Source organism: Penaeus vannamei, chromosome 30 (assembly GCF_042767895.1).
Source record: "Penaeus vannamei isolate JL-2024 chromosome 30, ASM4276789v1, whole genome shotgun sequence".
NCBI classification, from domain to species: Eukaryota; Metazoa; Arthropoda; class Malacostraca; order Decapoda; family Penaeidae; genus Penaeus; species Penaeus vannamei.
In genome coordinates, this window is record NC_091578.1 from 31,063,121 (window position 1) to 31,077,558 (window position 14,438).

Sequence of the window (14,438 nt, forward strand, 5' to 3'; positions counted from 1 at the left end):
GAGAGAGAGAGAGAGAGAGAGAGAGAGAGAGAGAGAGAGAGAGAGAGAGAGAGAGAGAGAGAGAGAGAGAGAGAGAGAGGGTTGAGGGTAAGGTTTGAAAAAGGGAGAGAAAAGGAAGGAGGGAGGGAGAGAAGGAAGGATAGAAGGAAGGGGGGAAGAATGGGAGGAAGGGAGGGAGGGAGGAAGGGAAGGGAGATGGAGAGAGAGAGAGAGGTAGAGGAAGAAATAAATGGCATAAAAAGGAAGAGAGGAAGGGAGAGAAGGATGGAAGGAAGGGAGATGGATAGAGAGAGAGGTAAGGGGGAGAGGTAAATAGCAAAAAAAAGAAGAGAGATATGAGTACATGTACGTGCTTTCAAGCATAAAGCGTTCCAGTACGGAAGGTAAAAAAGTATAGCATAAAATATATTCATCACAAAAAAATATATATATTTCAGAGTTTCGCCCATATAAAAGTATGGAATTGGAATAGAAGGAAAACGAAAATATATTCATCACAAAAAATATATATATTTCAGAGTTTCGCCCATAAAAAATATGGAATTGGAATAGAAGGAAAACGAAAATATATTCATCACAAAAAAAATATATATATTTCAGAGTTTCGCCCATAAAAAGTATGGAATTGGAATAGAAGGAAAACGAAAATATATTCATCACAAAAAATATATATATTTCAGAGTTTCGCCCATAAAAAATATGGAATTGGAATAGAAGGAAAACGAAAATATATTCATCACAAAAAATATATATATTTCAGAGTTTCGCCCATAAAAAGTATGGAATTGGAATAGGAGTAAAACGCAGAATTTCACCGCGCGAACAAGGTCACTATAAATTCAGAGCATACGCCAATACGAACTGCATGAATAGTAACAGCGTGTAGTGACGTGTCATCCATAAAACAAAAGAGAAGCACCATTTCATAAACACAATTCTATTTCTCAGGCCAATAAAACTATTCGGAACGTGGGAAGTGGATGCGGTAATACATCGGTAAAAAAAAAAATACACAACGTAAACACTTACAGGTTTTTTTTTTCACAACAATCCCATCTTTTAACGAGGCGGAGAAATGTTTACGCTCGTATGGCGCCGTCTCGAAAATGGCGGGAAGATGTCGTCAGGCGAGAACCAGGCCCAGGCACATGGCGTTACCTCCACCACATAAAAGGGGGCCTAATGAGCCTCCCCAACGTGAACAATTCCGAGAAAAAAAGAGCGAAAAAAATGCAAACTAACCAACGGTCACACATCCATTCAAAAACAATAATACGCTCTCTAGCCTAGCGCACAACACGAATCAACATTTCTGCAACTCACGACAAGGCTCGTTACGGGGGAAATAAAACATCATCCCGCGACAGACAGCGGTCCACAAAGTCGCCTCTCCCGGGGAACGACAAGGGAAGACTGACCCTTAACAGCAGTCGACCGTGAAGCACCAATAGCCTAGATGCCTTAAGTATACGGCAGCTTCGTCCGGCATCTATGGGAAAGAAGCGCCAACACGGACACTATTCATACGGCTTGTGTCCGGTCCTGCGGTTGAATACGGGAATGCACGCGGCAACTCGTGCGGTCTACGCGATAACTCTAACCAGGAGAGGTTTTATAATCAATAAATCGTCGGTATTTGTGGTTAGTATCCGATTCGACCGGAGAGGAAAATGGCCGACCACAGATCCAAACCGCTAACAGGACATATATTTTCTTATAAATCAACCGAAAAAAATACTTCTTCCTTCCTAAACGAAAATGAATGATCCTCATTTCACAAACCCCAACAATCCAGACCACTACATGTTTCACACATATCTGACCAATTTTTCCAACCATTTTAGCGAATAGAAAACTGAAAAAAAACATTAATTCCTTTTCAAATGAATTATCACCATTTCAAAATCCCAAAATTCCACAATATGTTTCACACGCTTTGGACCAATTTGCTAACCACTAGCGAATAGACAACAAAACCAATATTTCCTTATAAATCAACTGAAAAAAACTCCTTTTCAAATGAATTATCACCATTTCAAAACCCTCAAAATTCCACTACATGTTTCACACGTATTGGAAAAAATTGCCAACCACATTAGCGAATAGACAACAAAACCAATATTTTCTCAGCTGAAAAAAACACTAATTCCTTTTCAAATGAATTATCACCATTTCAAAACCCCCAAAATTCCACTACAAGAAAGAAGAGAGAGAGAGAGAGAGAGAGAGAGAGAGAGAGAGAGAGAGAGAGAGAGAGAGAGAGAGAGAGAGAGAGAGAGAGAGAGAGAGAGAGAGAGAGAGAGAAAAAGAGATATTTGGATTACTTCTTACCGACGAGTTGAAGTCCCCGGCACCGAACAAGTGAAAACATATTACTAATATTACTAATACTTCTTTTTCATTCGTAACATAATATTACTAATATTACTAATACTTCGATTTCATTCGTAACATACCCAACGATGTGTCTGTTTTTCTCGTACTGATGTCCAACAGTTCTGATCTCTTACCTGAAAAGAAAAAAAGAGTTAAAAACATGAAAGTAACTATAACAATAAGAATGAAGGAAACAGAAACAGACACCGAAATGTGTCTATTCGACTCAATAATAATGATAATAATAACAATAATAATGATAATAAGCATGATGAAAATAATAATTATTATAACAATAACATCAAAGATGATAGTATTATCAGTAATAATACCATCATTATCAATAATAATAATAATTATAATTATAACAAAAACGATGATTATGATAAAAATGATAATAAAAGCGACAACAACAATAGCAACAACTAATAATAACAATAGTAATGGATGCAATACTAAATATTAAAAGAACAAAGTTTTTTCAAAGAACAACCCTTACTCACGTCAAAAATAGTTTTAGTTCTCAAAGAATACGTATTCCTCGCGTCAAAAATATCACGACAGACAAACACTGACAATTTTTTTTTCCTAAAGATGCCATTAATTCCACCACAAACAAGAATATTTTCCAGAAGATTCCACGCATTCAACCCAGACAAATGAAGCGTCATTGCCTACGTCATCGTCTACGTCACCATCTACGTCACGACCCAGACCATCCCGGGACAGAGACCGGTTGCCATGTCACGTTTAATGAGTAAATATTTGCAAATGCGAGATAAGGAGAGAAAAAAAGAGGATGAGAATGCGAAAATGAGTGAGGGCGGGGAAGATGGGAGGATGAGGGGGAGAGGGAGGAGAGGGAGGGGGAGGAAGAGAAGGAGGAGGAGGAAGAGGGGAGGGAGTCAGAGAGGAAAAGGAGGAGGGGGGGGAGGAGGAGGAGAAAGGGGAGGGAGGAGAGAGAGAGAGAGAGAGAGAGAGAGAGAGAGAGAGAGAGAGAGAGAGAGAGAGAGAGAGAGAGAGAGACAGAGAGGGAGAGAGAGAGAGAGAGAGATAAGAGAGAGAGAGACAAACAGACAAACAGAGAGACAGAGAGAATAAAAAAAGAAAGAGAAAACCAACAAAGAAACAAAGAATAAAAGAAAAGAAGACAAGGAGAGAGAGAGAGAGAAAAAAAAAATAAGGAACGCACAAGAGTCATTATGCAAATGACCCTCACCTTAGCCTCCCGAAGCCGAGTGCAATTAAGGGCGAGTTTCAGGGCCAGGACCGTTACGAATGGCCCTAGGCGACCGAAAGGACCTGAAACCTCGGACAAGAACGCGACATGACACAGCGATTGACACTCCAGTTGACACCTGATATGGCACTTGGTATGACACTCTACTTGGCATTAGGGCGTAAGGCTTGAAATGATACTCGGGTATGACACCTGAACTGACATAGAGCGAATATTGACACATCGTTGATTTTCTTGGACTGTCACTCGCTTGACACACAGCGAATATTGACAGTTGACTGATTTTCTTGGGCTGGCACTCGCTTGACACCTGCTTGACACACAGCGAATATTGACATGGCTGATTCCTCGGACTGTCACTCGCTTGACACTGCTTGACACTATGATCTTCACGGCATGACATTTAGCTAGCTCTCCAACCGACACTCCCCTGGAACTGACACTTGCCTTCGGAATGACACAGCGTGACACTTGACTTGACACGCTTTGACACGACGATTGGCAAGGCGTGACACATGGCTTGACACCCGACGTGACATCCAGGCGTCACGGACAAACCTCGGCCTTCACGGAGTTGCCATGTCTTTCCGTGGAATTTCGTGAAACACGGGGGGCGGGAGGGGGCGGGAGCGGGGGGAGGGTGGGGGTGGAGGGGGGGCGTTTGTCTTCGACTTGTTTCAAGCCAAAATAAAAGTTTTTATTTCCCCTTTTCTTTTTTTTCTGACCATTTCTTGTGTATTTACTATTTCAGCGAATGGAAAACAAACTATCCCGTATTATACAAAGAATGATAAAAAAATGTACACTATTTCTCCTGGATGATTCCTTCTCCTTTTCCTTTTCGTCTTCTTCTTCTTCCACCCTTTCTTCTACTTTTTCTTATTATCATTATCATTCTTCTTCTTCCTCCGCCTCTTTCTTCTTCTTTTTCCTTCTTCCTCTTCCGTTCCGAGGAAGGAAGCGGCACCGACCTGCTTCAGGAAACAGTGCAAGCCATCTTTTTATTCTTGTTCCTCCTCCTCTTCTTCTTCTTCCTATCTTTGTATTATCATTAATATTCTTCCTCCCTTTCTTATCATTATCATTATTCCTCCTCCTCCTCTTCCACCTCTTCCTCTTTCTTCTTCTTCTTCTTCCTTCTCCTCTTCCTCTTCCGTCCCGAGGAAGGAAGACACTGCAAGCCATCAACAACTCATCTCCTCCTTTCCCAATTATCATCAAAGGTCAACCGCAGTCATGTGACCTCTGACCTCGGCTGCCACGGCAAACGAGGGCACAACAAGCACGCCAGTGACCCCCGATGACCCCCTCTGACATCGGCTGTGTGGGAATGGCACGCACGCACGCACGCCCGCCCGCACGCACGCACGCACGCCCGCACGCCCAATCGCAGTCGGTGCCATCGGCTGACTAACGGACTAGGAAGATGTTTATTTTCTCCGTCAGATTCCTATCTTCGGGTTACTTCCTCCTTCCTTCCTTTCTTCCCGTCTCTCCTCCTCCCTTTATCTCCTTCTCTTCCTCCTCGCATCCCTCCTTCCCAATTTCCTCCTTTTCCCATTTCTTTCTCCCCTTCCTCTGCTCTTTCTTCCTCCCTTCCCTATCTCCCCCTTTCCTCACCTCCCTCTCCTCCTACTTCATCCGCGCTTCCTCCCTTCCCTATTTCCTCCTTTTCCTCATTTTCTTCTCAACTCCCTCTCCTTCTTCCTCCTCCCTTCCCTATTTCCTCATTTTCCTAATTTTCTTCTCAACCCCCTCTCCTCCTTCCTCCTCCCTTCCCTAATTCCCCCTTTTCCTCATTTCTTTCTCCCTCCCCTTTCCCACTTCTCCTCCTCTCTCCCCCCTCTCCTCCTTCGCATCCTCAGGCACATCACTCAGCCTATTAACCTGTCAGATCACGTGACGTTGACTTAGTTATGGGAATAGGCCAAGGAGGGGGGGGGGGGGAATGGGGTGTATGAGAGCAGCGATTGGGGGTTGGGTGAGGGTGGGAGGGAGGGGGGGGGGGGAGAGAGGCGAAGGAAGGATTGATGGAGGGTGGGGAGGTGAAGGAGGGGGAGTGGAGGTAGGTGGTGAAGGAGGGAGAGGGAGGTAGGGGATGAAGGAGGGGGAGGGAGGTAGGGGGTGAAGGAAGGATGGATGGAGGGAGGGGGGTGAAGGAGGGGGAGGAAGGTAGGGAGGTGAAGGAGGGGGAAGGGAGGGAGGGAGGGGAAAGGGTTGAAGGAGGGGGAGGAGAGAGAGGGAGGAGGAGAGGGATGAAGGAGGGAGGGAGGGCGGTGAAGGAGGGGGAAGGATGGGTTGAAGGGGCGGACTAAAGAGTTGGGGGAACGAAAAAGAGGAATGGATCCAGTGGGGGAAGACGAATGTAAAGGGAGGAGCCAAATGTAGGTGAAAGAGGGGGAATGAATGGGGGTTAAAGGGAGGGGGGGCGGTGGAGGAGGAGTAACAACCCTGTTATGAACTGTTAAAAGCTCCTTAGGGTTGGCCCATCACCGCCACCGCAGCCATAACCACAACCGAAATATGAATGAACCTTTCTTTCCAGTTCTAAGAGGCAGCATTTTTCTCTTTTTCTTTCCTTGTTTCTCTTTTTCTTTCTTTCTTTCTCTTTCTCTCCCTCTCTTCTTTCTTTCTTTCTTTTTTCTCTCTCTCTCTCTCTCCCTCTTCTCTTAAATCTATAACGTGTCAGACATTTCCCACTAAGACTGCCAAAATATGAACAACCTTTTTTATTCTGTTCTATAAACAATATTTTCTCCCTTTTGAGAATTCAGTTTTGTTTTTAAGCCTAAAAACAATATTTTCTAGCTCTCTTCTTAAACTATAACATATGTCGGATATTTGCAACTACCACCGCCGACGTATAAAAAGAACTTTTGTTTTTTATTCTAAAGGCAACATATTCCCATTTGTAACATTTCCAAAACTTTTTTTTTTATATTTTGAAGATCTATAATGTCTAGGACATTTGTCACGGCCGCACCTGACATATATCAACAGAGACTGTTTTTCAAATTGTAAAAGCAACATTTTCTCATTTTTATATATATTTTTTGTATAATCTAAAGGCAATGTTCTCTCTCTCCCTCCCTCTCTCTCTCTCTCTGACTCTCTCTCCCCTCCCCCCTCCCCCTCCCTCTCTCTCTCTCTCTCTCTCTCTCTTTCTTTCTTTCTCTCTCTCTCTCTCTCTCTCTCTCTCTCTCTCTCTCTCTATCTCTCTCTCTCTCTCTCTCTCTCTCTCTCTTTCTCTTTCTCCCTCTCCTTCTCCCTCCGAACAGAACTTCCTTTTTCCCAAAAATCTAAAAGCAACACATTCCATTTTCCTAAAAAAAAATCCACAGCATCCGGGATATTTAAGAAATAAACAAATGAATAAATGAATAAAATAAAAAATAAAAAAAAACCGGCGCCAGGGGACCGTTAGGCCGCCCCATCGTCGCCATTACTACGTCAGTCACTGTGAGATCCCGTCAACACAATTACCCGTTATCAGTCATTTTTATTTTGGTTTTAGATCATGACTTGTGTTGAAGTGTGGTCATTATCTTATAAAAAGTGATGCTTGGAAGTTAGATAAGATGTTGCACACACAGATACACTTTCTCTATCTTTCTCTCTCCCACACACATCACACAGACAGACTTACACACATACACATACACGCTTACTTATTCACACAAACACACACATACACACTTACATATTCACACACACACACACACATACTTACTTATTCACACACACACAAACACACTTACTTATTCACACGCCCGCACACACACACACACACACGCCCTTAAACACCCCCACACACACACACACACACACACACACACACACACACACACACACACACACACACACACACACACACACACACACACACGCCCTTAAACACACACACACACACTCCACCTCCCTCTCCTCCCTAATAAATAAACACCAGAAACAGTTACAATATCACAGCGTTAGCGTATCCACAGCCGTCGACGGTAAACACGAAAATCAGCTGATTCGCGGTGCTCCTCCCGCTGCAGCCGATACACTATGCAATGACGGGCGGTTCTGCAAGTCGATGAACCAAAAGCTGAAGTCTGAAGTCGAGTCCAGGAAGAAATTTGCAAGATGATTCTGTCTTTGAGATCGGAGAGAGAAATTATTTTCCTTTTCTTTTCTTTCTTTTCTGTTTTGTAGAGTTTGAGAAAAAATGACGAAATTAGAGAGGATTTTCTTTGATCGGATAAACTATTTTCCTTTTCTTTTCTTTCTTTTCTGTTTTGTAGAGTTTGAGAAAAAATGACGAAATTAGAGAGGATTTTCTTTGATCGGATAAACTATTTTCCTTTTCTTTTCTTTGTAGAATTTGAGAAAAATGACGAAATTAGAGAGGATTTTCTTTGATCGGATAAACTATTTTCCTTTTCTTTTCTTTCTTTTCTGTTTTGTAGAATTTGAGAAAAAATGACGAAATTAGAGAGGATTTTTTTTGAGATCGGAGAGATAAACTATTTTCCTTTTCTTTTCTGTTTTGTAGAATTTGAGAAAAATGACGAAATTAGAGAGGATTTTTTTTGAGATCGGAGAGATAAATTATTCTCCTTTCTTTTCTGTCTTCTGTTTTGTAGAATTTGAAAAAATACTAAATTAGAGAGAGGATTTTTCTTTTTTTGAGATCGGAGAGATAAAGTATTCTCCTTTTCTTTTTTGTTTTGTAGAATTTGAGAATAATGACGAAATTATAGAGAGGATTTTTTTTTGAGATCGGAGAGATAAATTATTTTCCTTTCTTTTCTGTCTTCTGTTTTGTAGAGTTTGAGGAAAATGACGAGATTAGAGAGGATTTTTTTTTTGAGATCGGAGAGATAAACTATTTTCCTTTTCTTTTCTTTCGTCTGTTTTGTAGAATTTGCGAAAAAATGACGAAATTAGAGAGGATTTTTTTTTGGAGATAGGAGAGATAAACTATTTACCTTTCTTCTGATTTGTAGAATTTGAGAAAAATTACGAAATTAGAGAGAGGATTTTTTTTTGAGATCGGAGAGATAAACCTCCTTTCTTTTCTTTGTTCTATTTTGTAGAACTGTGAGAAAGAATGAGGAACATAGAGAGTAGAATAATTAAAAAAAAAAAAGATAAAATCATACAGGTGAAGATATTAAAAAAGGATGAAGAACAAAAGATGGCGGCACCAAAAAAAAAAAAAAAAAAAAAAAAAAAAAAAAAAAAAAATCCCATTCCCTAGCTCTCTCTCCATCTCCCCTTCTCATCTCCCCTCTACCCCTATCCATACTCCTCCCCTACCCCTATCCTTCCTCACCTCACTCCTCCCTTTCCCCACATCCCACCCCTCCCCCTTCCTCCTCTTCCCTTTCCCTTATCCTCACCCCTTCCCCCTCCTCCCCATCCTTCCCCACCCCACACCCTTCCCTCCTCCCCCTTCCTCTATCCCCACCCCACACACCCCCTTCCCTCCGCATAACCTGTTTGACACAAGGGGCTGGCTCGCTTACCCGTAGCAGTAACGGTTGGCGCGCTCACAGCCTTGGGACCGGCGCAATAACCTAACCACGAGAGCGCCACCGTCTGCCCCGCCGCCTTCCACCCCGACTCCGAGCGTGATCCCGAGGCCAAAACGACGTGGATTCGGCCAGCGTCGCGGAGGGAGGACAGGTAGGGGAAGAAAAAAAAAAAAAGAAAAAAAAAGGAAAAAAAGAAAAAAAAAAGGGGGGGGGGAGGGAAGGAGAGGGGGGAGGGGAAGGAGAGGGGAGTGGAGGGGGGAGAAGGTGTGGAGGAAGGAAGGGGAAGGAGGAGGGAAGGGGAGAGAAGTAGGGGAGGGGTGGAGATAAAAGAGAGGAGAGGAGGGAAGGGGAGATGAGGTTAGCTGGGATGGCGAGCAAGGACGGGAGGAGAAGGGAGGGAGGGAGGAGGGGAGGGGAGGGGAGAGGGAGGGGAAGGGAGGGAAGAAGAGGTGGAGAGTAGGGAGGGGAGTAGAGGGGAGGAGACGTGGGGTGAAAAGAAAAAAAGGGGATGATAGAGAGATAAAAAAACAGATAGAGATGAGAGATAAGATCATGGAAAGAAATAGAAACACGAGACAACAGAAGAAACAGAATAATAAGAAAAAAACGACGGTGAAAAGAATAAAAAAACGAGATAATACCCCAACAAACAAAAACCACAAAAAACGAGACAACAGAAGAAACAGAATAACAGAAAAAGAAAAAAGAACGACAATGAAATGAAACAAAACGACTCAACACCCCCAACAAACAACAAAACCCCCACACACAACCAACAAAACACAAGCACCAGCACCACCACCACAACCCCACCCCTCCGAGACACCACCACCTGCCCGCCACCTACAGGAAAGCACGCAGCCTCCAAGACCGCTTGACCTCGAGGTTGCAGCATCCTGAAGGTGAGATTCCAAACCCCCAGACGCGGCTCTTTAAGGATGTGTGAACCACCGAGGGAGCCATTCAGAGGGCATGACCCGCCTGGGGAAGTGAGGCGGGGTGGGGCGGGAGGGTGGGGGAAGTGGGGGAGGATGGGTGGGGTGGGGGAGGATGGGTGGGTGGGGGTGGGGGGAAGTGGGGGAGGATGGGTGGGTGGGGGTGGGGGAAGTGGGGGAGGGATGGGTGGGTGGGGGTGGGGGGAAGTGGGGGAGGATGGGTGGGTGGGGGTGGGGGGAAGTGGGGGAGGATGGGTGGATGGGGAGTGGGGGAAGTGGGGGAGGATGGGTGGATGGGGGTGGGGGAAGTGGGGGAGGATGGGTGGGTGGGGGTGGGGGGAAGTGGGGGAGGATGGGTGGGTGGGGGTGGGGGGAAGTGGGGGAGGATGGGTGGATGGGGGTGGGGGGAAGTGGGGAAGGATGGGTGGGTGGGGTGGGGGGGAAGTGGGGGGGAGGATGGGTGGGTGGGGGTGGGGGGAAGTGGGGAGTGATGGGTGGGGTGGGGGTGGAGGGAAGATGGGAGCAGGAGGGGTGGGTGGGGGTGGGGGGAAGTGGGGAGAGGATGGGTGGGTGGGGGTTGGGAGGGGAAGTGAGGCGGGTGGGTGGGCAGGTGGGGGGAAGTGGGGGAGGATGGGTGGGTGGGGGTGGGGGGGGGAAGCGGGGGAGGATGGGTGGGTGGGGGTGGGGGGAAGTGGGGAAGTGAGGCGGGGTGGGGCGGGAGGGGTGGGGTGGGTGGGGGAGTGGGGTGGGAGGAGGTGGGGGGAGGGAAGGGGTGGGGGGGGGCGGGAGGGGTGGGGGGGGCGGGAGGGGTGGGGTGGGGGGGGGTGGGGTGGGGGAGGTGGGGGAGGGAAGGGGGTGGGGGGGGGCGGGAGCGGGGTGGGGGGGTGGGGGAAGGGGTGGGGGGGGAAGTGGCGGTCGGGTCTGCTGAACTTTGTAGAGCGAGTCGATGGAGAAACACTTAGATTGTGATGTAATATCGGGTTCTATGTTGGGGGGTATTTTTGATTCTGGTTTTGTTTTTGTCTAAGTTCGGGTATTTTCTATTCTTGTTTTGTTTGAGCGGTGTTTGTGTTTTGCTCTGTGGGGTGTGAACTGGACTTGAATTCGGAGGAAATTCCTTAAGAGAAAGAATGAAAGAGAGATAGAAAATGAAGAATTCCAAAGCATAAATTCAAAAGAAATGAAAGAAAAAAATCGACAGTCCCTGAAATAAAGAATGAAAGAAAAAAATCCTAGACAAAATGAATTCCTTAAAATAAACAAACAAATAAAGAAAAAGTAGAAAGAAAGAAAAGAAAAAACGAGAAAAAAAATCCCCACAACATAAATCCCTTGAGACAAAGAAAATAAAGCAAAGAAAAAAAGAAGAAAAAAGCAAAGAAAAACCGAAAGAAAAAAACTAAGAAAAAAAAAGAAAAAAAAGAAGAAAAAAAAAGGAAATAAATCCCCCCCCCTTCTACCCCAGCAACCCCGAGCGGAAACACACAACCCAAGAAGCAAATTGCATGACATAAAACCTTTGCATTTTATGTTAGCAGGTCACAGAAGGTCAGAGGGCACGACTAACAAGCCCGGAGCATCTCTCTCAGACGCCGCTGTCAGGAGGTTCACCTCATAACCACCTCATATCCACCTTATACCTGCATGATGCCGGTCGTATATCTACCAAATGCTCAATGTTCACCTAGTTCCAGCCTAATACTCACCTAATAACTATTATTAGCCTAATACTCACTGAATACTCACCTAAAACCCTCTTATATTTAGTAACCATCAAATATTAATTTAATACCCACTGAATATTCACCTTATACCCGTCTGATATTCACCTACTACCCGCCTAACAATCACCTAATACCCACCAAAGACTTGCCTAATATTCACCTTATACCCTATTCCCAGCCAGAAAAAAACTTTTCCAGACACACACACATACAAATAAAAATAATAGATCTTTTTCCATTTAGCTCAGTCTCTATCCATACATAGGCCTACATACTCTCTCCCAAATTTCCGTATTTGTAATCTAGGCCTATATTCACACAATTAAAATTTCCTATTTTCCTCTATGCCCCGCCCACCATACCACAAACCAAACGCCCACATCTGCCCCCCCCAAACACGAACATACAACAACGGGCGTGACCTCCCCTCCCCCTCCCCCCCACCCTCACGCCCGCCCACCACGCCGTGAACACATCAGCACGAACCCCATGGGCGTGACTCACCCCACCCCACCCACCACACCGCCGCCCACGCCTCGTCAAACGCATTACGAACGCAACAAAAGTCATTTCTCAGAGGGCGAGCTTGCTGTTGCGCCATTAAGTGATCATTCCTCCCCCCCTCCCCCCCTTTAGGCCGGAGTGAGAGAATGGGGGTGAACCGGTTCTCTCGGTCGGTGAGGAGTAGAAGGTTGACATCGATTAAGAAAATTCCGATTGTGTTTTGATTAATGTTATCATTATCATTATCGTCATCATCATCATCATCATTATTATTATCACTATCATGATTTTTATTATCATGCCATTATTATTATTACTACTACTACTACTACTGTTATTATCATTATTATCACGTCATTATTACTACAATCATCATGATCACTAGTGTTATTATCACTATATTACTATTATCATTATCATCATGTCATTATTACTTCTATCATCATCATCATTATCATCATGTCATTATTACTTCTATCATCATCATCATTATCATCACAACTATAACTAAAACCATCATCATTATCATATATCATTATCAATATCGTCAGTAATAGTAATAATCCACATTCTATCCTGTTTTATTTTTCATTCTCTTTATCTTTTCATCTACGTATAAAACCCACGGCGAAATTCCACTTAAAATCTCCACCTAAAAGCGATCTAATTCCTTTTCATTTCCAAAAAATCCGGTTCGATCGCATATATAATCTCAATTCCCTTTCGAGCGACCGGCACGTGTCCGAAATGATAAGCAATTTACGTAATCTTCATAACTTTGCCGTTAATACAGCTTGTCAAACCGGGAAAAAAGCGAATATCACCATCATTTCTGCGGAATGTCATGATGTCTTGCGAAAAACTGTCATTATTACTTCTATCATCATCATCATTAACATCACAACTATAACTAAAACCATTATCATTATCATATATTATCAATGTCGCCAATAATAGTAATAATCCACATTCTATCCTGTTTTATTTTTCATTCTCTTTATCTTTTCATCTACGTATAAAACCCACGGCGAAATTACACTTAAAATCTCCACCTAAAAGCGATCTAATTCCTTTTCATTTCCAAAAAATCCGGTTCGATCGCATATATAATCTCAATTCCCTTTCGAGCGACCGGCACGTGTCCGAAATGATAAGCTGTTTACGTAATCTTTATAACTTTGTCGTTAATACAGCTTGTCAAACCGGGAAAAAGCGAATATCACCATCATTTCTGCGGAATGTCACGATGTGTTGCGAAAAACTGTCATTATTACTTCTATCATCATCATCATTATCATCACAACTATAACTAAAACCATCATCATTATCATACATCATTATCAATATCGCCAATAATAGTAATAATCCACATTCTATCCTGTTTTATTTTTCATTCTCTTTATCTTTTCATCTACGTATAAACTCATTACACCAAAATTCCACCTAAAAGCGATCTAATTCCTTTTCATTTCCAAAAAATCCGTTTCGATCGCATATATAATCTCAATTCCCTTTCGAGCGACCGGCACGTGTCCGAAATGATAAGCTATTTACGTAATCTTTATAACTTTGTCGTTAATACAGCTTGTCAAACCGGGAAAAAAGCGAATATCACCATCATTTCTGCGGAATGTCATGATGTCTTGCGAAAAACTGTCATTATTACTTCTATCATCATCATCATTATCATCATCATAACTATAACTAAAACCATCATCATTATCATACATCATTATCAATATCGCCAATAATAGTAATAATCCACATTCTATCCTGTTTTATTTTTCATTCTCTTTATCTTTTCATCAACGAAAGGTGTTCATATTCTCTCAAAATCAAGAAATATGGAGGTGAGAGAAGTCGTTGAATTTTGAATCGTCCGGATCTTAAAGAGTCTATACTTTCGCAAAGTTTATAAAATACATTAAAAGGAATTCAGTTCCGTGAAGATTATCTAAACCTCTAATTTTCTTTTTCTTTTTTTATGTCGCTTCTCGAGACAATTAAATGACAATCTGTAATCCAGCCTTGATTGCATAAGCCTACAATTTTCATGTCATTTATACCGACCTCTTAAAAAAATGAAAAGAAAAAAAGAATAAAAAAAAGATGATTGTGTCAGTCTCTAATTCCATTTTTC

General features: G+C 43.3%; 1 protein-coding gene and 1 long non-coding RNA gene across 4 annotated transcripts in view; both read right to left on the bottom strand.

Annotated features, from left to right (window-relative positions):
- The window catches only part of LOC113827254 (microtubule-associated protein futsch), a 284,334-nt gene that overhangs the window by 77,949 nt on the left and 191,947 nt on the right, over positions 1-14,438 (bottom strand). The gene's annotated exons all lie outside the window — the stretch shown is intronic.
- LOC138867550 (uncharacterized) overlaps positions 2,406-14,438 on the bottom strand; it is a 133,580-nt gene continuing 121,547 nt past the window's right edge. Inside the window, exon 3 of the long non-coding RNA XR_011399818.1 lies at positions 2,406-2,510. This is a non-coding gene — a long non-coding RNA (uncharacterized lncRNA). The remainder of the gene's footprint in view (positions 2,511-14,438) is intronic.